Source organism: Thermobia domestica, chromosome 10 (genome assembly GCF_964235325.1).
Source record: "Thermobia domestica chromosome 10, izTheDome1.hap1.1, whole genome shotgun sequence".
NCBI lineage: Eukaryota > Metazoa > Arthropoda > Insecta > Zygentoma > Lepismatidae > Thermobia > Thermobia domestica.
This window is the reverse complement of record NC_137463.1, coordinates 256,645,842-256,671,878: the sequence shown is the minus strand read 5'-3', so window position 1 is coordinate 256,671,878 and position 26,037 is coordinate 256,645,842. Positions and strand designations below refer to the sequence as shown.

Sequence of the window (26,037 nt, the reverse complement as noted above, 5' to 3'; positions counted from 1 at the left end):
ACGTTATTGTAAGTGCAGGGAACTCCTTTGGGTCCGGAACCGAGGGTCGATGCTCAAGATCATCTTCTTGGTTACCAGATTTCGTAGAAATGACAGGTGGGGCTAATTTGTAGGATGTCTTAGTAGTCACTTTTCCGAGTTCTGTCATGCGAGGAATTGACGGAGAAGTGGTCGGGATTACACTCGTTGCCCCTCGGGGTTGAGCCCCCCGTTTCAGTACACAGTTCGCTACGGTATGCATAGAACTTTGGCATCGGAAACATGTAATCGGTTGTCCACTGTATGATACTCCTACTTTATAACCATGGACTAGAAGTCGGGATGGCACATGAGATGTCAGTTTAATATGTACATGGCGAGTTCCAGTTTTAATACCAGGGGGATAAGGAGGGGCCCATTCCTGATCTTCTATTTTAATCACTGAACCATATGCACTAAGAGCCTCACTCAATAAGTTGTTCGGTGCCTCGATAGGATACTCAAACACACGAAGGAGGGTAGTCGGATCTGCTGCGGAAATAATTCGAACAAAACTCACTTCCTTATTTGAATGAGTAAATGGTACCTCACTAGGGGCATGAGCTGCAAAGTCATCGTATTCCTGTTGCGTTTTGAATTTTAGAAAAATACAAAAATTTTCACTATTTAACTGCATGGCACTGATGTGATCAAAAATACCTGGGAAAGTGGAGTTCATCCAATGGTAGATTTCCAAGGGGACTGGTCGAACTGCACGGAACTTCTTGTCAAATTCTAGTTTAAATTGAAGATCTTTTTTATATTCCATATTCACGTTTGCACTGATACACCGACACTACGCCGAAACGGCAATAATTGAGAGTACGGAGTATAACTCCTACTTCAGTAGTTTTGCTTTGATATAGTAATCAGAGCTATGAAATACACTTAACGTATATATGGTCTACGATACTATAGGCTATAGTACACTGTGGAAGCACCAGAGCACCCGTGTTGACTCGACGGCGGCTTGATGCGAACTCGTCCACTCGGCTAATGTGACAAGTTGAAAATATAGTAAGCGTGTTTCATGTTCAATCTTTTGTTACAGTATGAAATTTATTTTGTATTCTCTGAAGTTTAAGCCTATTTTGGCCTGATGTAATAGTCTGTTGAAATTGTTTTATGTTTACGGTATTCTTTACTTTGACGAATGATGTTGTTAATATAGGTTCTATTACGTCATCATCATCATAGGTATTCTGCCTTTATTGGCAGGTCACTTGCTGCAGCTGAGAAGCTACCATGCTCCACGGTCCTCCGCTAACCTTTTCGTCTTCGCGTATGATCTTTCTGTTTTAATATCATCCATTAATTGTAGTCTCTTTCGCCCCCTCCCTCTCTTTCCCGCCACCATACCCTCTAGGACGTCCCTCAATCTCTTCTTAGGCAATGTCCCAACCAGTTTCTCTTCCTCTTCCTAATAATATCTAAAAGTGTTCTTTTCTCACCCACCATTTCTAACACTCTCTCATTCGTTTTCCGCTCGACCCAGCTAATTCTTTCCATTCTTCTCCACACCCACATTTCTAAGGCTTCCAGTCGATTTTCGTCACCTTTACGTAATGTCCACGTTTCCGCCCCATACAATACAACACTCCACACGAAGCATTTTATGAGTCTTTTTCTCAACTCTTTGTTCAAGGTCCCACAAAACAGACTTTTCTTTCTTTTAAAGGCTTCTTTCGCCATTCCTATCCTTGCTTTTATTTCACGTTCGCATTTCATGTCATTACTAAGAACACTACCCAGGTATCGAAAACTATTCAATTGTTCTATTTTCTCCCCCCCTACTTTTATATTTGACACAGACCCCTTCGTTCCAATCACCATGGCTTTTGTCTTTCTAACATTTATCTTCATCCCATATTCCTCAAAGCCCTTTCTCATTTTTTCTAACATTTTATTGATTTTCTTTTCAGATTCCGCAACAAGCGCCATATCGTCTGCAAATCTTATACATCTAATCATTCTACCTCCTACCGAAATGCCATCATCATCATGTAGGCTCTTTTTCACTATTTCTTCTAGATAGACATTAAATAGTGTTGGCGAGAGGCAGCATCCTTGTCGAACTCCCCTTCCAATTGCACTCTCTTCCGTCAGTTCTTCCCCTATCCTAACACTTACTTGTTGGTTCATGTATAAGTTTCTTATGAAACGCAAATTTCTAACAGGTTCTGAAAATGCCTCGCTCTAAAGGTTGTGTAGAATTGTCTGTTGCTCTGAGAGGAGAAATCATAGGCCGAGCAAAAATGGGACAAACTGTGCCTCAGATTGCTAGAGATCTGGGATGTGACAAGAAAACGGTCAAGAAATGGGTTCAGCGACAGCGACATGAAGAAGGTGGCGAATGGTTCAGGTCTCGGTCAAGAAGTGGAAGGCCAAAAGGGACAACTGCAGCTCAAGATCAAGCTTTAGTTACAGAAGTAATCAACAGACCTCTACGCCACACGTCAATCCTCTTGGACAAAGCCAGAGAATATAATTGTTCTCACGAAACAATAAGAAGAAGATTATTGGGGGCTGGTCTACACTGTTCAATACCCGCTAGGAAGACTCTCCTGACTGAAACTCACAAGGCCAGACGAATGGAATGGGCACAGAATAACATGACCCAACCTCAGTCATATTGGGACTTAGTCATCTGGACCGACAAGAAGGTTTTCAAGTCTAACCAACAGGGCAGAGTTATATTGTATAGACCGCGCGGAACCAGGTATGCTGAACAAAATATTATCAGAACTTCTTGTTCAGGACGAATATCAGCACACTTTTGGGGATACATGACGGCTGCTGGTCCTGGAGATTTGGTTGCGGTGCCTGAGAGAATGAACAGCAGCGTTTACATTAATATCCTCGAAAACACGTTGTTACCGTCCTTAGAAAGAAACTTCCCCGAACAGGAAGAATATATATTTATGCATGACAACAGTGCTGTTCACACTTCCCGGCAAACACAAGAGTGGCTAAGTGAACATCCAGAGTTAATTTGTATTGAGTGGCCCCCTCTATCCCCAGATTTGAACCCGATTAAACATCTGTGGGCCTACATGGTGCAAGAATGGGAAGAGAGACGTGAAGACAGAGACCAAACGTTTCTTCAAAATCATGTTATGGAGCTGTGGCAACATTTTCGTGACACACCGTCGTATTGCTCGAGACTTGTATCTAGTATCCCCTCCAGAATTCAAGAAGTTATTGACTCTGGAGGTGATTACACGAAGTACTAGTGTGTTATTTTTTGTGTAAACATTTATTTAAGTTTCATTTATTTATTATATTTTTTAAGAGCAATACTTTCGTTCTTCATTCTTTTCCTTTGCTTGTTTACTTATTAGTTCGTTAAAACGTTAAGAAAGAGTAGTATATCTTCAAAAAGTATTTGTGAATTTACTTTGAACGTTTCTAAGAATACATTTACTTTTTTTTCTTACTCTATATCATGCCCAATATTACTTTCATTTCAGTTAATTAATAACTTTATTTCACATCTCGGATAAAAGTATTATTGTCTTTTTAACGATGTTTTTCTTTTTGATTGTGTAATTTCTAGTTTCATTGAATTATCTCAATTCGAATGAATAAATCACATTTTGTTTATTGTCCCTTCCTTAGCTAGGTTCGAATTCGAGAACAATGTGGTGTAATTTACGTTCTTTATTCTTCATATTGTGCAGTAATGACAATATTAATTATTTTTCATGAGTCCAGTTGATCAGTGAGAACTTGGACAAACATTAACCTGGTGATTCTTTACGCAATGACAAGCGTAAAATACATTTTAGCTGTTCTTTATACTTCACAGCGATGAAACATTCTAATAGTGTGTTAGCGTTTCCTTCCTCGCCTTCCAATTGAACTGTCTGTGTACTGCGCATGCGCCAGTCATTTTCCATGAAAGATCATAAATAACCCTGATACTTTCTATAATATTTACGAAAGAACATTAATAGAATCTATATCAACAACATACATCATTCATCAAAGTAACGAAAACGTGTTCATGAAACACATTAATAGATATATTATATCAAAGTAAATTAGGTTTAAATTTTAGGCAATAGAAAATGTTATTCTGTAATAAGAACTACTACTCGAAGCCTTTGCTACGATCACAAGTTGTTACCATAGCCGAGTGGTCTAAGGCGTTCGGCTTATAAAGCACCATTCGAACTAAATTCGAGTCCCCGCCGGGTACAGCACTTTTTTCTTTCTTTTTTTTCACCTGTTCTCGATACTTCTGTGTTCTTGTCGGATTCGATTAAATAGAATTTCGAATAGAGACCAATATATATGATAAATAATCATTTATTTGCGAATCTGCACTCTTACATTATACATTTTCGAGATTTTGATTTTGGAAATGAAGTGTATATAATATTGAATAGTAAAATAAAAAAATATTTTTATAAATATTGATTAATTAATTAGAGTTATACATGACTTTCCAATCAGGATTATATAGAGAGGACTTACTTCTAAGTGCAATCCGAAAACAAATATTTGAGTTTTAATCTGACCCAAAGTTGGTAACTTACAGGATAATGTATACATGATTGGTATTGTAATTTTTATGCTTTTATTATAATCCTCTGTAAGTTATGATTTTACCAATTCTAAATGTAGAACGAGAAACACGTGTAATATTATATTTGTTACGAAAAGCTTTTAAGCAATGATGCTTTCAGGACGTGATCTGAGGGAGAATTTGAGACCCCTCTCGAGCTAAGAAATTTCCGCCTTCAGTACCAGATATTCGATCGTGCTCAATGTGGACTACTCGTTACAAATCAGAGGATAATGGAGTAGTGAGTATACTTCAGTTTTTTTTTTTTTTTTTTTTTTTTTTTTTTTTTTTTTTTTTTTAAGCTATGGATTTAAGATTCGCAATTCATATAATGTTCCGTTCTAATCGAATTTGAAACAAAAGAAGTTTTCAATGAGTTACTCAAAGAAATATTTTCAGCCTCCGGATGAAAATAGGAAGACACTTAAAACAGAAAAAACTTACTACAGGGTTTGAACACACAAACATCTGATTGATAGTATATCGACCTAAACCACTCGACCGTTTTGTATGCCTTTGCACCTCTTCTTTTGCCTTTTGTGAAACCAGTTTACTGTTCCATACTCGCTTTTGTTTATTCCGATACGACTATGAGTTCTCAATAAATATTTGGACGTTACAGCTCTTGCAATGTATAAAAGTGTTTTTAGAATAAATCACAATCGATATTATGTCCTAATAACATACGTAAAACAGGTTGAATTCGTGAAATGATTGAGGTTGGAGTGAACGTAAATGTTTTCATAGTTAGGAGCCTGGATATGCAAACCCGCTTAACGTGGGGATTTAATTTTGTGAAATTTGGTACAAGAAAACTTCTTGTTCATAGGTTTTCTCCAGATTCACCAGTTTCCTCCCACGTCCTCATTCCACCAATTCTATTACAATTACTCACTTTCGTTAACTAGTCGTCTGCATTAGCCTAATCATGAGACGTCCCGGGTTCGATTCCCGGTGGGACACTCGGTCGAAAAACTGCAAACAGCTTTTTCAGGCCACACATTGTGAATGAGGTTTTCCTGGGTTTTCCTCATTCACACCAGGCAAATGCCGGTTTTGTACCTAACTTATAGGTCCAAGGCTGCTTCCTTCCTTCCCTTTCCCCGGATTGTGTGCTCGTCGAGTGACGTCATTCCTCAAAAGTGACGGGCTAAATGGCCTTAGATGCTGAAAGCCTAGAAATCTAAATTCTAAATTCTAATCATGACACATGAAACAAGAAACTTAATTTCAGGAAACAAATCACTACAAGGAATTAATTAATATTTAAACATGAATTTATCCTTAGAAACTTTTTTTCCTAGAAAGGGTTCTTCAAGGAAAATTGTCCTTGGTTAACATTGGTAACAAGGAAATAACAGCATAAACATCACCTACCTTTACGTATAACACACTGTAAACGATGTGATAATGAGGCAACATAAAGAAAACAGAAGCACCTTGGAAATTTTTTTTTTTCCTACGCCTCGCCCGAACATAATCCGTTCTTGACATCAATCTTTGATTATTTCTTCTTTGAAATTTCTTGGAAATAGCTTTCAGAAGGGGACATTGTCTATCAATGTTTTCCTCTTTTACAAACACACACACACACGCGTAGAGAAAAATATACATTCACGGGAGCGTTTGCGTGTATTCTCTCACACATTCACGTTGAAAATACTATAATGTTATGTGTATGCAACTGCCTTGTGCACACCTCCACAAAAAGAGAGCACCTTATAACATCTGTTTAGTATGGAAGGAATCTTTAAAAGGCCATGTCAGTGGGTGAAGGAAAGTTTTATGATATGACATCTCTCCTTTTGTCAGACACATTCTCAAGCTGCTAAAGTTTCTTCTAGGTTTCATCAACCACGTCACGCTCACAGCTTTTTTTTTTCTCTATTTTCTTTTTTTTCTTCTTTTTATAGGAAGACAGGAAAGAATAAGTAAAATAAGATACGAAGGAATTTGTCTAAAGTTTGTAGAAAATCGCTAACTAAAGCTACTACTACTACTACTACCATCTACTACCATCTACTACCATCTACTACCACTAATTCTACGACTACTACCACTCCTACCATTACTACTACTACTACTACTACTATTATTATTATTATCATTACTACCGCTACTACTAGTATTACTACTACAATTGTTACTACTACTATAACCACCATTACTACTACTACTACTACTACTACTACTACTATTATTATTATTATTATTATTATTATTATTATTATTATTATTATTATTATTATTATTATTATTATTATTATTATTATTATTATTATTAAGAAAATCTAAAACGATAAAGTACGATTACCCCTTTTTATCACTTAGATCTAGTTAATTCTAAACTTCGCTGTCAGTCTTTACAACTGTCCACTGCATGAAGCAAAGACATGCTTTCACAATGTAGAGATATGCTGTACAAGTAGACATTAAATTCACTAGTAGTGTATCTGCACAAAACAACGCTGTTATTCTGTCGCTTTTTTTTTAATGTCAGGTTTTCTGCTTATTTCTTCCCCTCTCCGTGTGGTTTAGTGGAAAGTAGAGCAAATTGTGACATGTCAGAATATCCAATTATAAGTGGCTGATCTTAATAGTTCATTTAATTGCATACAATAACACTTTTCTTGAGTACAGAAAGAAATCTGTGTTTTCAACAAACGACCTTAAATACAAATATACGAGGAGCACACTGAAAGTAATTCAAAAATGGAAATATCTTTGTTAATAGTTATAATCATTCAAGTTGGTCCATCGGTTAGATTGACTCTTCATCTATACCAGTGGCGGCTGGTACTATATGTTGCATGGTTGTGCAACCGGATATTTTTTTAATACTAAAAATGTTTTTAAGTGTTAAAGTAGTGTATCAGTAAAAAATAAACCTTTGGTCTTGAACGCAAAACAGTATTGATGCATTTCTGAAAAAAAGTCAATTAAAAAACGGAGAGAAAGAGAGAGATTTACCTTTCCAGTGGCAGCGAACGTTGCCACTGGAAGCAGTAACATTGAGCATATGGCAGCGAGCTCCTATCTCTTAACATGGGGAAGTGGATTTATTCTTGCAACGCTCCTATCTTCCTGTATTGGACCCTTACGGTTGCATTTTCTTCCGCAACTGGTCAGCTTCTGTAATAGTTACGAATTCCTCCGCTTAGCAGCGCTTGACTCAATTAATAGGGTGAGGAAGATACAGACGCGTGGAAGAAAGAAGTTATTCACAAAACATAAGCTCGCAAAGAACAAATATAAGTCTGGTGGTAGCAGGGACGGATCCATGCTGAAAGTTTGGGGGGCGGTCGTTCGAAGTCAATTTTATTTTATTTAACATTTATAATACAAAGGTGAAAATTCTTGGGATAAGATTTATTTTTAAAAAAATCCTATTCTGGGTGGGAGGGGAGCGGGGGTAAATCGAGTCTCCAAGAAGAAAATGTCTTACTACTGGTCTAATTCCTAGCTCTGAGTCTTTCGTGCACATGATTCCGTGTTCGATCTCCGGCGGAGAGCATAAATTAATATCAAATCACTCACTTCCAATACTCATCTGTCTTCTTTAGCCTAATTTGCTGGAATGTTAAACTATTTTTTTTTTTTCATTTTCAAAGGAAAACATCTTAGATTTCCTGCTTCTTTACAGACAAAAAAATACGTGGTTCCTGAAAATGGACTTTTTGTTCCGTATATTTATACAAAGAAATGCTAACAAAATGCATATTGTCGAAGGAGCGAGGTGTTTCTGGACCCTAAAGAAAATAAAGCGGAAAATATTTGCCGTAGCGATGCTTTCTATTCAGAGAAGCTTGGCGAGCAGCATTTCAGATTTCAATAAAGTCATAGAAAAATTTGAAGCCCGAAAGATCGAAGAAAGACCTTCCATTCTAAAATAATGCATAGTTTATATAATTAAATAATTTTGTTTAACTGCGTGCATGCAATTTTCTTGGTTTTTTTTCTTCTTTTCGGATTAACGCCATCATTCGTGGCTTACAGCACACTATATATTCGATTTATCTCGTGTTCAATAACATGAGTGTAGAGGTTTTGTATATAAATAGTGTATAAACGTACACTCATGTCCAAAATTATTGTCGCATGTCTATGAATATGTTGTTGTAGAAATATAATTGGATTAAGAATTCACCCGGTATTTCTTACAATGTTAGAAGTGTATAATCGGCAAAGACATGTATGTGGTAAATTTCATGTCAAAAGAGCAGTAAATAAGAACAGTAAAACGAAAATAAAACTTTATTGTCCATTTAGCAACATTTTGTTTTACTCATTCTAATTTTCGTATTTATAATTCTTTTCCTATGAAATTTACCACAAATATACATTTTCCGATTATACACATAGTATCAGTTTTAAAAGTACCCTGCAAAATCATTATCAAATTATATTCTTACAAGAAGATGGTTATAGATATGCGACAATCATTTTGGACATGAGTATACATTGATAGTGGTTGTTTGAAAAAAAAGGAAATAGCTTATATATTAAATTAATATTAGAGAAATAATTTAATCAATAATATACAAATAGAGCTTAAAAGACTTTCCTCTTCATATTTCCTGAATATTTCTTGGATAAGACTCAAGAATGCTGGGGGAGGGGAACACTTGCGCGTACCTATATACCTTTGATATTGCAACATTGCAACCGGTGCTTGTACAGGCTACGAACCGCTACTGATCTATACTAGTGTTTTTGTTTGTTTGTTTCTAGTAAGTGAATAATGATTGCAAGCAAAACAAAGGTGCTGCCATTGAGTTCTTGATGAAGAAAGTGTGCACACTGTCAGGCTTCCACAGAATGGTTCAGACTATATACAGAGAAGACACATTTGACAAGAGCAATGTGCACAGCTAGATGAAGAATTTTGCAAAAGGGAAAACTAGCATTGAAGAGACACTGCGCAGTGGGAGACCATCACCTGCGATGACTGATACTAATCGTCAGCGAGTGAATGAGTTGATTCGTGCGGACAAACGTGTCTCAATCTGTGAGCTTGCTTTACAACTGAATTGTCATAATACCATACAATACGGAAGATGGTGGAAAGCTTGAGATATCGGAGTGGTCATAATACAATACAGAATATGGTGGAAAGCTTGAGATATCGGAGTAGTCATAATACAATACAGAAGATGATGGAAAGCTTGAAATATCGGAGTGGTTATAATACAATACAGGAGATGATGGAAAACTTGAGATATCGGAGTGATCATAATACAATACAGAAGATGGTGGAAAGCTTGAGATATCGGAGTGGTCATAATACAATACAGAAGATGGTGGAAAGCTTGAGATATCGGAGTGATCATAATACAATACAGAAGATGGTGGAAAGCTTGAGATATCGGAGTGGTCATAATACAATACAGAAGATGGTGGAAAGCTTGAGATATCGGAGTGATCATAATACAATACAGAAGATGGTGGAAAGCTTGAGATATAGAAGTGGTCATAATACAATACAGAACATGGAGGAAAGCTTGAGATATCGGAGTGGTCATAATACAATACAGGAGATGATGGAAAACTTGAGACATCGGAGTGGTCATAATACAATACAGAATATGGTATCTAAAGCTTGAGATATCGTAAAGTGTATGCGAAATGGACACCTCATCGGCTAACATCCGATTTAAGGGAGAAAAGGGTGGAAATCTCTTCGGATCTACTTTAAACGTCCGAAGACAATAAAGACCCGTTTCTTCCTATCGGTGACAGGGGATGAAACGTGGGTGTACCTTTATGATTCAGGAAAGAACAATAAGTAGATTGGAGTTGAGTTGATTTAGAGTTTAACGTGCCTTTCAGCAGCGAGGATATATAAGACAGGACCTACTGATTAACGTGGAATCCGAACCACATGAGCTCCCGCCGGGAATCGAACCTGGGTCGACCACGCCAAAGGCGCGTACGCTAACAGCTTACCGACGAAAGAGCTCCAGTAGATTGGAATAGTGACACACCCCTTCTCCAATGCCTAAGAAATTCAAGAGTCACAGACACACACCTGCATTTTTTCAGAGAACTAAAAAGTTGGCTTCAACAAAGGCGCTAACGAACCATTCTTGATGGAAACTATATTGGATAGCAACTTTGTGTTGAGGAAGAGCCACTTTAACTATATATGTACTTGTAATTATCTACACTAGATATTAAAGAAGGTATGATTATTTTTGCATTACTTTCGGTACTCTCCTGGTGAATGAAGTACACTGACAAAAGAAGAATGCACAGCTCTCGTAAAAACAACAGCTGTGTGACGTCCTGGAACATTTTCTCCCTTAGACATAAAGCGTTTCTCTTCTGTCATCGTAATAATCCCTTATGTTTGAAACAAACAAACAAAATTATTACCGTCTAGAAACTTTTAAACAACTCTAGTTTCTGCAATTCATATGTATAGCTATGATCACAATAGACGACAGAGACACTTTGGGCCTTATGCAGAGAGGTTTTGACATGTGATTAGCGCCATACTAAACGCCTGAGTATTGCAGGAAACATATGTTAGTCGAACTCTTTAGTATGGCACTAAACACGCGTCAGAACGACTCTGCATAGGGCCTTTTGTGTTTGAGGAAGATACTAATCTACTATCGACACCGTCACATAACTGTAATTCCTATAAGAACGAACTATTACGATTATAAAAGAAAAATAAATATCCTTGTAACATTGAAATCATCCGGTGGTTTGGTGGTCCTGCTCTGGTTTTATAGTGAGAGTAATAAACGAAGAAATTTTAGAACGAGTAGAAGAGAAAAAGGATGTTTTTAACCAGCATATTTTGTAGGAAAGACAACTGTATTGGACACACCTTGTGAAGAAATTGTCTTCTTCATTCCGTCATTGATGGAAAGACGGAAGGAAGGTGAAGAGTAGAAAGAAGAAGAACGCAACTTATCGCTAATTTGAAAAATAAAAGAGAATATTGGGAGTTAAAAGAGTAAACTGAAAATCGAAAAACGTGGAAGGAACATTTCCAAACCTTAACCTAAGAGAGATGAGATCTCCCATTAATTTGAGGACCCGTCAAAAGGTGAATTACTTAATAATAGTTGTAATATCAGTCTTAAAGTAGAAAATTAAACCAGAACTGGGCTTAAACGTAAAAGAAGTAAGCAAAGAAAATGGTTTATATAGAACGGAAAACTTCATATTCTGCACTAATTACAAATACTGTATGTTAACATTTTCTGGCTACAATAATATGAGGAGACCACCTGAATTAACAAGTGGGATGGCCGGTTTGACTCACACTAAAAGCATTGTGATTACAAAAGATATATAAATTAGTACTACTTTTCACGTTTCAGCACTCGGTGCGACACCAGAAGATTCAAACTTCCTACTGATGTGTTCTGGTGAGTAACCCCCCCATTACCTGTCTAGTTAAGAATGGTTGTTAATGACTCTCGGATGGGAAGGTATTTTTTTTTTTTTTTATTTTTCTCACCTTGTGTAAAAATTTCATCTCATTTCAGCAAGTGGGTAGTAGAAAGAAGGTTATATAGAAAGTGTAAACATTTGGTAGTGTACATTACTCTGTCATCAAGGGTTCCACAGAGCAAGTGGTGCTAAATGTTGAGGAAAATTAATACAGTTGAAAGAAAACAAAAAACAAAAAACAAAAAACAAAAAAAAACTAGAAAGTTTCCACTCGGGATAACTCGACATATAACCTCCCACTGGGCCTATTCTCAGAAACTTTCTTCTTCTTTCTTTTTTTTAATGGTGGTAGATTTTGTTTCACTCAGTGTTGGTAACTTAGAATAAATAGAAATGTCTAATGAAAGCTGTTTTTCTTCTATTAAAGGGGAAAATTTAAAACTAGTTAGTGGCTTACAACAATTATAAGCTCTTTACTGAATGGTACTTACCACCTTAGGAAGGATTAAACCTGACTTTTTTTTTTCATTTTTTTGACACAATCTTACGTAATTTGTTGGAAGGAATCGATTGATGCATGTCCCAATTTTTGAAGGAGAAAATATCAAGATCAAATGTGAAAACAACGCAACGCGAAAGATGGAATAAGCAATTATTAGTGTTATACCAATTTTAGGAATCATCATCATCATAGGGTATTCTGCCAGTATTGGCAGGTCATTTGACGCAACTGAGAAGCTTCCATGCTCCACAGTCTTTCGCTAGCCTCTTTGTCTTCACGTACGATTTCTCTGTTTTGATATCGTCCATTAATTGTACTTCCCTTCAACATCTCCCTCCCTTTCCTGCCACCATATCCTATAGCACGTCCCTCATGATACAGTTCTTTCTTAGCCAATGTCCCAACCAGTTTCTCTTCCTCTTCTTACTAATGTCTAAAATTGTTCTTCTCCTCACCATTTCTAAGACCCTCTCATTCGTTTTGCACGTGATTCAGCTAATTCTCTCCATTCTTCTCCACACCCACATTTTGAAAGCTTTCAGTCGCTTTTCATCATTTTTGTGTAATATCCATGTTTCAGACCCCATACAGAACAATATTCCACACGAAGCATTTTTCCTTACATGCAAATCTAAGTATTCATTATCGACAAAGTAACTAAATAGTTTGTTTTGATTTGTTAACGGTCTTAGCGCTCCTAACTTGAGCGATACTTGGCTTTAATTATTTCTCTTGCATCGGAAACAAATAAATTGTTTCATTTATATGCCAATAAAACTCCGATTTCAATGGCTAGGGAAGCATTTCACCGAGGTTGCAGCCCTGTACGGGTCGATGTCATCATGTGTTAATGAACGTAAGTCCAAGGGAGACTTTGTATAGCATGTTTTGTGTGTGGGGGGGGGGGATATTGCAGTAAAAAAATAAATTTATTTGTGTGTAATACGTTCTGTGATTTCACAACGGATCACCTTCATAAAACATAATACGTAGGTGTTAGTTGATAACTAGTCTTTCTTTATGACTCATGTTTTGCCTGCATAAACAAAAAGAAGAGTGTTTTCACTTGTATTTTATGGAAATTGATCCCACAGTGTGCCTTCCCTTGCACACACTGGGTCGTTTTCAGCATTTATGTAAAACTACTACATCATATAAGTGTATTCAACTAAAGTATTATGTTGGGGGAAGTGGTGGTTCAACAGTAGAACGTTCACCTCTGATAAATGGGGTCCTTAGTTCGATCCAAGCTTGCGCTAAGTAAACTTTGTGGTAGACAAACACCGTGTGCGTGGGTTTTCTTGGGGTTCTTCCGTATTCCAGTGGCTAAGTGGTAAAGCGTTCACCTCTGGTGCACGGGGTCCTTAGTTCGATCCCAGCTCGCGCCAAGGGAACTTTGTGGTGTGATAGCCTAGCCGGCATATGCGTGTGAAGTAAAACTTAAAGATTTCATTTGATTTCATTTTAAAGTATTATATTCAATCATTGACAATAAATACCGAAAGGAACAATGATTTATTTTATTAGAATATTACATGTCTTCTAAACGAAAACAGACATTGTCATGAAAAATATAGTAGTTACCACACATATATCAAATCCTGTAGTGTACACAACTTCATGAAGTTAGTGAACGGAAATTTTTTGAGTAAAATTCTTCCTTATTCTATTTCTTACAGTAAGTTTAATTCTGTATTTTGAAACTATAGTTCAAAGGTAGATTCTCAAAGTAAGGAAATTTTTCATTAGAACGGGAAGTAAAAGTATTACTTGTGGATGTAATAGAACAATAAAGTTGGAGATGAAATCTGTCCTTGGGACGCTGGATGCGTATCATATAAAACTGTTTTTTTTTTTTCACAGTTTTCTCTCATACGAATCAATATTGAAACTGAAAATTGTATCGTATATCAGGTTTTACTACTTTTGTAATGAATATTACAATAATAACTGAAATGAAATATGTTCTGGTGTTTCTGAGTTCATATCAAAACACTTATCACTTCATACACAGCACTTGCATGGGACATTCAGCTATCCTCTAATAACGATTTTCTCGGTGTACAGTCATCTATCTTCGGGAACATGGAGTCTGGGTTATAGACGGCCAGACAGCTTGAACAGAAACTCAGCACGGAAGCAACAAAATTAGGATAAACTTATAGCATGGAATAACTCGGAATACGAACGCTTTCTAATAACCAAATCTTTAAAAGAATACGCAACCAATGTGCGTTACCATTATAAACACGGGTAAGATCCAGGTGCCGAAACTCAAGTTTCACGGAGAGTTCCTATCTACGTCATCGCCATTGGTCAACTCTGCAGTGTTGCCACAGTCCTAGCTCTGAAGTGGGCTGAAAAATAGTATCAAATTGAAACAAAAAGGGCTGAATTTTATACCAGTGTAATACACGGCTCTATAACACGAAACTAAAAGAGGTAATGTTCTAAAACAACACCTCTCTTCCAAGAGCACAAACCAACGTGTCGATATAGATCTATAAGACGCAGAAATGTTCGGATATCTTTATATTCGTCAATATGGCGTCACTAATAAACAACTTAGCCCTGTAAGCCAGCAATTATGTCAATGTATTTTAACGTCATTTGTATCCCAGTATAGTTCGAATTACGAATATTCTACACAACGTTCCTAAGTGTTAAACGGTGCAACGCCAACGGTTCAACAGCATTTTTAAGTCCAACACACAGTATAAGTAACGTGAAATGCAGGAGAAATCTTACCGACACTTTAGAAAATGTGACAAATATTTGTTAAACGGTGCTGAATTGGATAGAATTGTACCAATTTTTTCACAAAAGGGGCTGAAAATGCCAGCGTGGTACCAACGGGCCGATGAATGACAAAAAGGGCTGACTTTGGTACAATTGTACCAAGTGTGGCAACAGTGACTCTGTGTAACGACCTGATCGCTATAGTTTTGTTCCAAGGTAGTGGTAATTGAATTTCTAGTTCAATGAATCGAAGGCAAGGTGATGAAATGAAGTAAGTGTAGATTGACGGCAGATAAAGTGATCTTGAGGAATGCGAACAAACGGACAACCTGTATGTTTATTCATTAAGAAATACACAAAAGAAAAGGGTCAACATGAAAATATTGTAAGGATCCACATCTTTCAGTGCCCATTATTTTATCGAGCAAATGTTACATCTATAAAACACGTGCTATTATTTATAATTATCAACTCAAGCAGACAACGCATGAAATAAACAAGAAAACACGAAGCCTGTACGACGAAACCCGAGGAGGAACGAACTATCCTGGAGTCGAATATAAAAGAAGACCAGGGGACTTCCAAGTGATCAGTTACCATTGGTCAATTAATTTCAAACCTACTCCTGAATTCCTACTACCATATCTCCGGAACCGCATTGGGACAAGGAGATTCCTAACTACAAGCCACCTATGGAATTGCTTTGGGCGAAAGAGATTTTCCACTCACCGTCTCTTGGTCGCTTCGGACTAAGAAGATTAATCAGTAACAAATCTTTGAATTGCTTTGAGTTGTTTTGGGCTCCGTACATACAATTCCCTGAGAGAAAGAGAGTTCCGTACATACCTAAATTAACCTTCATCATTAGTTACTTAAGAAATAATTGGAAAATACTTATTTACAAAGAAATTTTGGAAAGTATTTATAGAAAACTACTTTTATAATAAAATATGGTGAAGAGCTAATCCCGAACTATTATTGTCTCTACCAATAGATATTAGAATATAAATTTTATCATGTCTGAACGTGTAAATGAACTGCAAGTTGAGCTCAAAGAAATGAAAACATAGAATACAGTTTTTACATTGATCTAATAAAGAACATTCGCTGTACATGGTTTGAAATAAATAATGTTTGCTGTTTTTACGTAATTTCAGTCCAATATATCACATGTACAAAACTTGTTTTATTGTTATTATTTAAATCGCACCTTTCATCGCGCTGAATACAATATCTTTATAATAGAATAAGGAACTATTATCGTTAGCGAAGAAAAGTAAAAGTCCATTTTTTTAATATGGAATGTAAACGATCTGCTCAGTTATACGGTAATTTCGTAACTTACACGTTTGTCCAACGATCAAGAGTTTGCGGCTGTTTGTCAAAGTACAATACGCTAACTTTGAAAACATAAGGCTTCTTAGCTAGAGGCAGAGATATTCACCCCGTAGATATCTACCGAAAGAGAAGGAGCAGACGCCAACTTCCATAGTTCAAGCAACAAGAGAAAGCTGAGGGAAAATTGGCTTCCTACAAAACAGCAGTTCATCAGCCCTTCTCTTTAGTTTACTAATGTCTCTAAAACAGTTTAGTTTTAAGACAATTAAGTTTCATATTTACAGCAAAAAATACACAATAATAATTTGTTGCATGCAAATTTTGACTCCTACTTTGCTACCTGAAAGAGGTTACTAACTCACTAGAAAACTCCTTATATCAAATCGTACTTTTGTAATATTGCGAATATTGAGATACTAAGCTGTGTGAAACGGTTCGCTAGGGACTATGTTTATTATTATTATTATTATTATTATTATTATTATTATTATTATTATTATTATTATTATTATTATTATTATTATTTTTATTATTATTAAACGTAAAGCTGTAATTATTTCAAACAAACTTACTGTTATAGGTTAACTACCAAGAGAGACTGATGTCTCGTTATGCACTTATTTCTTCAGGAAATCCTCAGTTAAAACGAAATACTTATTGCGTAATTCAAATTTTACACTATAAATGGTATATTAGTACGCCTAAGTTAATTATACATTTAACTCAGAAACTAGCTACACATAAAGCAATCCCACATCGTAATTTCCATGACTCTCCCCAAATCAGGATCGGAAATTTTGCAATCACACGTTCAAGAAATTCTAGCATAGGTCTGACGGCATGCTTAGTGTAATGTACCTTTCTTATCTAGTCTGCAGTATTCCAAAAAAATAAGACAGGAAATATTGGTTTCGTAAGATTAAAATATGTCATTAACTCTTTAACACAACTAGTGGAAGAGATGAGGTTATGTATGCGACAACACAAACTCTGCATATTTGAAGAAAACAATTCCAGTCAGTTAAAAGATAGTGTGTTGTTGAGGGAGATCGTGATATGTGAATCATGGAAAACACACAATTGAAACTGATTTTCGTTTGTGAATTCCAAGTGGAATATTCTACACATGTAACCATGGAAAACGTAAACAGTGCATTTGGACCAGAAATTGTGATTAAACGCACCATACACCGTTGCTCTTTGAAATTTTGTGTCATTCTTATAGCACTGAAAGACAGTTTTGCTACCACTTAGCAACAGCAAGTTCTAATGAGCTTCTTATGAAAACTTTGAAAATGCATAATTGAATAATTGTGCATTCATTTGCTGACAAGTTAGATATAAAACATACAACTGTTGTTCAGCGGCCCAATGCAATAGATAAGGTAGAAAAGTTGAAGTCACCGGTGACTATTAAACCGATAAAGTAGAAAAGTTGTAGACACCGGTGTCATTTAATGCAACACGCCACCGATAAGGTAGAAAATTTGAAGTCACCGGTGACAATTAAACCGATAAGGTAGAAAAGTTGTAGACACCGCTGTCATTTAATGTAACACGCAACCGATAAGGTAGAAAAGTTGTAGACACCGCTGTCATTTAATGTAACACGCAACCGATAAGGTAGAAAAGTTGTAGACACCGGTGTCATTTAATGCAACACGCAACCGATAAGGTAGGAAAGTTGGAGTCACCGAAGTCACTTAATGCAACCGATAAGGTAGGAAAGTTGGAGTCACCGAAGTCACTTAATGCAACCGATAAGGTAGAAAAGTTGGAGTCACCGATGTCACTTAATGCAACCGATAAGGTAGAAAAGTTGGAGTCACCGATGTCACTTAATGCAACCGATAATGTAGAAAATTGAAGGGTTGGCTGCAAGAACCAGGAAAGTCCACTTTTAGAAATTTTTCCTAAGCTGCCTGTTTCTTGTTCTAATTTCCCGATGAACATTGTATGTAGGTACCTCTTTTGCATTACAACACTGAATGTAATCACCGGATCCCCATGATGCTTGCGCACAATGTAGAGTGATCTTTTCCTACTGGAACGTGTGAAAATCTCAAATTTGCTAAAAAAATCGACCTACCTGGTTCTTCAATCCAACCTTCAATTAGAGTTGCCAGTGTCACTTAGTGCAGCCGATGAGGTAGAAAAGTTGGAGTCACCGGTATCACTTAATGCAACCGATAAGGTAGAAAAGTTGGAGTCACATGTGTCACTTAATGCAACAGATAAGGTAGAAAAATTGGAGTTACAGGTGTCACTTAAAGCAACCAATAAGGTAGAAAAGTTGGAGTCATCGGTTTTACTTAATGTAACAGATAAGGTAGAAAAGTTGGAGGCACAGGTGTCACTTAATGCAACAGATAAGGTAGAAAAGTTGGGAGTCACCGGTTTTACTTAATGTAACAGATAAGGTAGAAAAGTTGGAGTCACAGGTGTCACTTAATGCAACAGATAAGGTAGAAAAATTGGAGTCACAGGTGTCACTTAAAGCAACCGATAAGGTAGAAAAGTTGGAGTCACCGGTGTCACTTAATGCAACAAATAAGGTAGAAAAGTTGGAGTCACCGGTTTTACTTAATGTAACAGATAAGATAGAAAAGTTGGAGTCACCAGTTTTACTTAATGTAACAGATAAGGTAGAAAAGCTGGAGTCGCCGGTGTTACTTGAATTGACGACAGCTAACAAGGAGTGCTATCTGGAAGTGTGCTGTTCTAAGGGGAAACGTGTACTGCACCGGATTCCAGTTTTGCTTAAAAATAGATCTGGTACGACAATCGTACATGGATAGGTAAGTGGTTGGGAAGTGATAATTGTCCAGGAAGTTTTCCTAAATTACCTTTCCATCCACGAAAAGTGTGGTTGCTGCTATGGTAGTCAATGGTAACGATGATCCATCATGTCCATTTCCGTCGAGACGAAACCATCACTGGGAGTCGTTACAGTAATGAACTCAACAAAATTACTAGCAATTATCAACAGATTTGGTGTCCTTATGACACACGAAAATATCTACTTGTATGTCACTCAAAGGATTATTCAGACCATCCTTGAGTTACATTATGATATCCTTTCTCAGCCGCTGTGATCTCCACCAATTCAAACCTTCCATTGGTTCTTGTTGTTAAGAATACTTTTAATGACCGGATTGTGTGAAGTATAGTAAAGAATATTTTCGCATCGAAGACTTCAAACTTCTTTCGTCATGAAAACCCATCGCTATTTGAAGAATTGAAAGAGCCTGCGACAGCAGCCGAATTTAAACAAACTATATTTTAGAGCTAACTAACAGCATCACCGTTCTTCGCACGGGGAGAATACGTTTCATTTTGGACATAAAAAAATGAATTTGGATTTCAACGGCATCGGAAGTGTCACTGTTCATCTCAACGACCCCGAAACCTATGAATTCGACACTAATATCGGTCATTTTCGATCATTTTTAAATATCACACTTCCCCATTCCCGTCCCCTAAATTGCACCGTCAAAGTGAAATGATAAAAGAAAATCGTCCCAGTCCCGGACCTCATCTATGTCGAGATCGGCCGGGTGGTTGAAGAAGTATTAAGTCACAAACATACTTTCATTATATATATATATATATATATATATATATATATATATATTCTTTCCTTTGAAAATGATTCAGACAGGCAGATATTTCAATCGCACTGGTCTAATCCAATACACTAATAACAAGGAAGAAAGACAAAGACAGTTTGGAAAAACATTATTTGAAAAAAGTTGTAAGGAGATGATTATAAGTTAAAGTCGTTTTCTAGATATTTCGGACATTACTAAATATTCTTACCTAAGTACACTTCACTATGATCCGCGTTAGCATGTTGCCTGTTACATTCTCAGCTGGGCATATGTTTATGTTTACCCTACTCTCAAAGGATTTTATAGCTATTTTTTAATAAGGAAAAGCAGAAAAGTACAAGCTAGGAAGCCATCAGAAATAATAGCGATAAGATCAGGATAGTCGACTATCAAATAACGAACCCGGCACATCCTGTTTGAAGGACCTCAATGTTATAGCTCTATTTTTCAATTATTCTACAGCCAGTGGTGGATCTACAAGGTAAAAACTGGAGGGGGGGGGGGCAGCCTGTACCCAGACTGTGATAGGCATATATAAACTTTCAAAAAAATATAAATAATAGCTTAAATTATTTTGCCACTGAAAAAACTGGGGGGAAGGCTAGACCCCCCGGCCCAGGCTTAGATCCGCCACTGTCTACAGCTAACGTCAATCTAGCTTCAAATAGAAATTAAAGCAAGTTACTTAATTAAATCTTAGAACTAAAATTTATATCGCTTTACTAATTATTCTAGTTTGATAGAGACATTCATTTCCACAAATTTCAGCATTAGTTGTTACGTGTTTCAAACTGAAATCTTCATATAACTTACACACAAGTATCTGTCAGTGAAATGTGTATTGAATTATGATAATATATGTCTCCCAAGAAACTTTGCGTACAGCTATCAGCATGATCTGACAGAATGAAACGCTTCTAATCATCCATGGGAGGAAAATTCCTGTTTTCTAATCCCTTCAAGTAGTCTCTCAAGCTTCGTGAAGTATGTGTTACAGAAAAACACTGTTGCCAGGCGGAAAGTGATTTCCAAGGAAGTTGCTGGTTGAATAATGTTCTCAAGTTTCAATTGTCAACAACATTTTCTCCAGAAGTCAAGAGGTAGACATAACGCGCCTCTGGCAAACCGTCGCCTGAAGGAGCAATCCCTTGTAACGTTGTCTCCCAAGAAACAATCAAATCCCGTAGTTCTTCCTCAGAGAGAGAGAGTGTGTTTGTATATATATATATATCGTGAGATGAATACATTACACGTTGATGTTCAAGGAAAAAGAAACCTCACACAACACTCATCGGGACAAGAACAAAAATATATCTGCAGTAATATGGATGGCTTCTAGAAATGAGAAACTTGTTTACAGTATACGTTTAGGCACCGAGCGTTCCTTTTATATACTGATATCTCACGTAATGACAGACTCAACTTCACAATTCTAGTTAATAAGATTCCTAATTCTCATTATCAATTTGTAACATTACAGTTAAGTGACATTGAAGGTCTATAAGTGACGTAAACTTGACAGTGAGTTCGGTTGATGTTGAGGAAAATGAAGTTGCCTAAGGTTACCAACTTTTTGGAAGATTCAATTTCTGGTTCAAACAATTAAAAAGTAGCTTGTTATCTTTAAGAACATTGAATACCTAATTAATATATATTTGCAAATTTTGAATTTCTTATTGATATATTTTCAAATCTTGAATGTGTCTTTTTATACTGTATTTTAAATCTCAAATCGCTCAATAGTTTTTTTTTATTCCAACTCTTAAAACTATAATTAATACCTTTTACAGTGTTAAATCTAACCGTATGATAGATATCCTTTAAATCTGAAAGTATTATGTAGAGGGACGCGGTGTTTCGGTAGTAAAGCGCTTTTCTCTGCTGCGTGAGGTTCCCGATTCAATTCCCGGTAAAGTAAGTTTCTGGTGGTCAATATCGTCCCCATGGTTTTCTTGGGGCAATATTGTACCCTTCAACATTCTCGTTCTATCAATTGGTAGTGGTTTCACCATAGTTGAAGCAGTCAGTATTACGAGCCTCTTATAACTCTGATACGTAAGATTTTAATAATAACCATAATACCTTATACGAGGTGCATCCAGAAATTAAGTTTCCCACGCGTCTCATAGCTAAGTAACGGTAAGTTGTGCGAAGCGACTACGTGTACGTAAGAGAGTAAGGTCCTAGCATGGCACATGCACTAGCGGAACTTTCCTAGTGCTCTGAGTAGCGTCGTGGCAGTGGTTGAAAATGGACGTTCCTATTCCAGCTCCCGCCGCGTGTGAAGTGCGAGCAGTGATAAAGTTTCTGAATGAACAGGGCATAGCACCAATCGAAATCCATCGTTAGCTGTGTCAGGTCCATGGGCCTAACGGTATGAGCAAGCAGTTCCTGCAGATTTTCCGCTCCTTATTGCACACCACTGTCACGGAGTGCCTGTTGATCAAGAAGTTTGGTGTTGAAGCAACTGACCCTAAAGCACAAAGCAAGGCACACAGGGTCAGCATTGACATTTTTGTAACCATACAGCTGACGATAGGATTTCAATCAGTGCTATGCCCTGTTCATTCAAAAACTTTATCGTACGCGGCGGGAGCTGGAATAGGAACGCCAATCTTTAATCACTGCCACGAAGCTACTGAGAGAATTAGGGAAGTTCTGCTGGCGCATGCGCCATGTTAGGACCTTACTCTCTCACGTACACGAAGTCGCTTCGCGCAACATACAGTTTCCTAGCTATGGGACGCGTGGGAAACTTATTTTCTGGATGCGCCTCGTATTTGAGGTTAAACTTGGGCCAAACAACGCTTTAACCTTTGAATAACTCAAGTATAGGTGAATTAAATGTCATGATATTTTTTTTCAGTTTAACCAAAAGAATTTGATATTTGAGAGTGAAGTATCAACAATACCTTAGGCTTTATATACCCACTAGTACTCCAAATATTTAAAATTTAATTTTACACATTTTCTTTTTGGATTAACCAAAAACATATAATACACCGACTCTGGGAAGTATATCTGTTTGTATCACAGTGGTAGAGTGCTTACTTCTGGTGAATAAACTCCTTGGTTCGATTCCTAACCAAGTAAGTTTGTGGTGGACAACAACGTGTTCGTGAGTTTTCTCGGGGGTACTCCCGTTTTCTCACACATTTTCATTTCACCTATTTCTTCATCATTATTCATTCACCTTATTTATCGTATCCCTTAGCCTAAAGGGCATAATCATGAGACGATAAATTCAAAAGATTTCATTTCATTTTCAACGAATTTAGAAAGTTCGTTACTGAATTCTTTCTTTCTCTCTCTCTCTATCTCTCTCTTTCTCTCTCTCTCTCTCTCTCTCTCTGTGTGTGTGTGTGTGTGTGTGTGTGTATGTGTGTGTTACTTGCGATTTGCGAATTTTTCAATTTCGAGCCCTCTATTCTATATAACATCAAAAATTATCTAATAGAATTGACTGAATTTTTCAGGTTCACTCTTACCGTTCCCCAGATATTGGCCAAAAACGTCCCGATTTCGGGAAATTTAAGGAGCCATATCTCAGGAACCGTAAGTCATAGACAGTTGATCAATAACTAAGAGGATGGTAAACATTATGAAACCAAACAGTAACCAATAGCCATTAGTTATACCTCCATTTTTAGTATATATAGCGATAAAAAGCGACAGCTCAATATAACTAATTCAATAGGTCCCCTAATACTCAGATTCCAAATATGTAAGTTAATTATCGATTCAATTATACCAAATAAATTTAATACACAATTTGATACAAATTTCGAAAACAAAATTGTTTTAAGTTCGCTCTAGCAATGCTCTGTTTTTTTTTCTGCTTCTCATCAGCTTAAACAACAACGCTCTAGGCTTTACACGCTCTGTTATACCTCGTATACCAAATATGTGAGATGTTAACGTTATTAGTATTTTCTTTTTACGATTAACTCCCACCAAAAATATGTTAAGGTTAAAAACACATTTAATCGTAAAAGAAACGTTTAACCTTAAAAATTCCTAACCTCAGTGATAACCACTTTAAATATATTAACGAATTGACTCTATTAACGAATTGACTCTATTAACGAACTCGGTTAAGATATTATAACTATATTATATAAGATATATTATATAATTATATAAGATATTATATTAAGATATTAAATAAATATTATGGATAAAAATGTATACAGGGTGTTTCAAACAACACCGATAACGTTTGGGAGCTGATTCCTGAAACCAAGGTAAGATTAAAAAAAATAGATCAACCTGGAAGCACAAATGCTTCCTTTCGGAGTTATAGGCTGCCGAAAACACGAAAAAATGAACTTTAATAGTCCATAGCTTCAAAACTATGAAACCTACCGTAGTCGGGTCCCGGCTTTATTTATGAAATAGTATGTGTTCTACCCAAATATCCATGTTTCAGAATTCTGCGGTACTTCCGCAATAATTTTTATAGAGGTAGTATGTGAGTACTTCAAATTATATGCCCGTAGCCAAACTTCCTCTATTAAAATTGTTGCATGAGTACCTTAGGTTCTGGAACATGGATATTTGGATATAGCACATATTAGTTCCTAAGTGAAGTCTTGACCCAACTACTGCAGATCCCATAGTTTTGGAGCTATTGACCTTTAAAGTTTAATTTTTCATGTTTTCAGCAGCCTATAACTCCAAAAGGAAGCATTTGTGCACCCGGTTGGGCTATCTTGGTGCCAGGAATCACCTCCCAAACGATGTCGGTGTTGTTTTGAAACCCCCTGTATAAAATATATCTTCCTTCCTCCCCTTTCTGTTCGGGTCAGACTAAAGTGATACATTTCCATTAACTTAGTGGTGTGGTCAGCAGTATACCTTCACATCTTTACCACTAGGTTCCATTTCATAGAGACTGAGCAAATCTTGAGCCACATTTGCAGGGGTAGAATGAAGAAATAGAGTCTGCCTGTATTGAAATCGAATATGAACAGTTCGTTTGATAGGCGGACTACTTAAGTATAGGTGGCTCTAAATTTTAAGAAATAATGAAGAATTTAAGAACTTTAAGATCCTTAATAATTATGATTTCAGATATTATAGTAATTATAAACAATTATATGTTCGTAGCAAACTTAAGCATATGGAAAATTTACGAAGTGAAGTTCCCCTCATTTCTTCTACTGAGTTAGGATATCCATATTTATGGCGTGGACACTTTAGAGATTTGGTGAAATGAAGGGTTCATAATATAACTAAAGCCTGTGACAAATATCTTGGCATTTCAGCCAAACAAGTAAAACGCAAGCTCTGACACGATGTTGCCGAGTGCTAAGGGGCGTGGCTATGGCTAAACGGACGAACCACAGCGCGATCAGATGGCAGAGGATTGACGTGGATGTGTACAAAATAAACGTTTCAATACCGCTGGCCTCTCATTTGGTAGCAGCATTTAAAGAGAACTTGGAGCGCCGCCTTCAAATGCCAACATGTTTGTCACGCCGTTTAGCTGCATGGCCTAGGGAACTCGAAGGTTCAATGTCGCATGCTCAAACCCTCCATTGGCATCTTTAGTTAGCCAACTGAATCCAGTTTCTACTTTGCATTCCTACTTCTGCGAGATCGATCTTAATATTGCCGTCTCATCTGTACCTAGATCTTTCTAATGGTCATTTTTCAATAGAATTTTATGTTAAAAGTTTGAAAGCAATCATACTTTCTTCCATTTTGGCTACATGATCTGCCCACCAGAAAATAAAATGAAATCTTTAAGTTTTACGTCCCACGATTATGCCGGTTAGGCTAAAGGAGACGGTGATTATGAGAGATGTGTGAAATGGTGGAATGAAGAAAATGGGAGGAAACGGGAG

The 26,037-nt window shown here is 36.8% G+C and overlaps 1 protein-coding gene across 1 annotated transcript in view; it reads right to left on the bottom strand.

Moving 5' to 3' along the window:
* The window catches only part of LOC145663167 (neuropeptide CCHamide-1 receptor-like), a 752,389-nt gene that overhangs the window by 425,926 nt on the left and 300,426 nt on the right, over nucleotides 1-26,037 (bottom strand). The window lies entirely within an intron of this gene.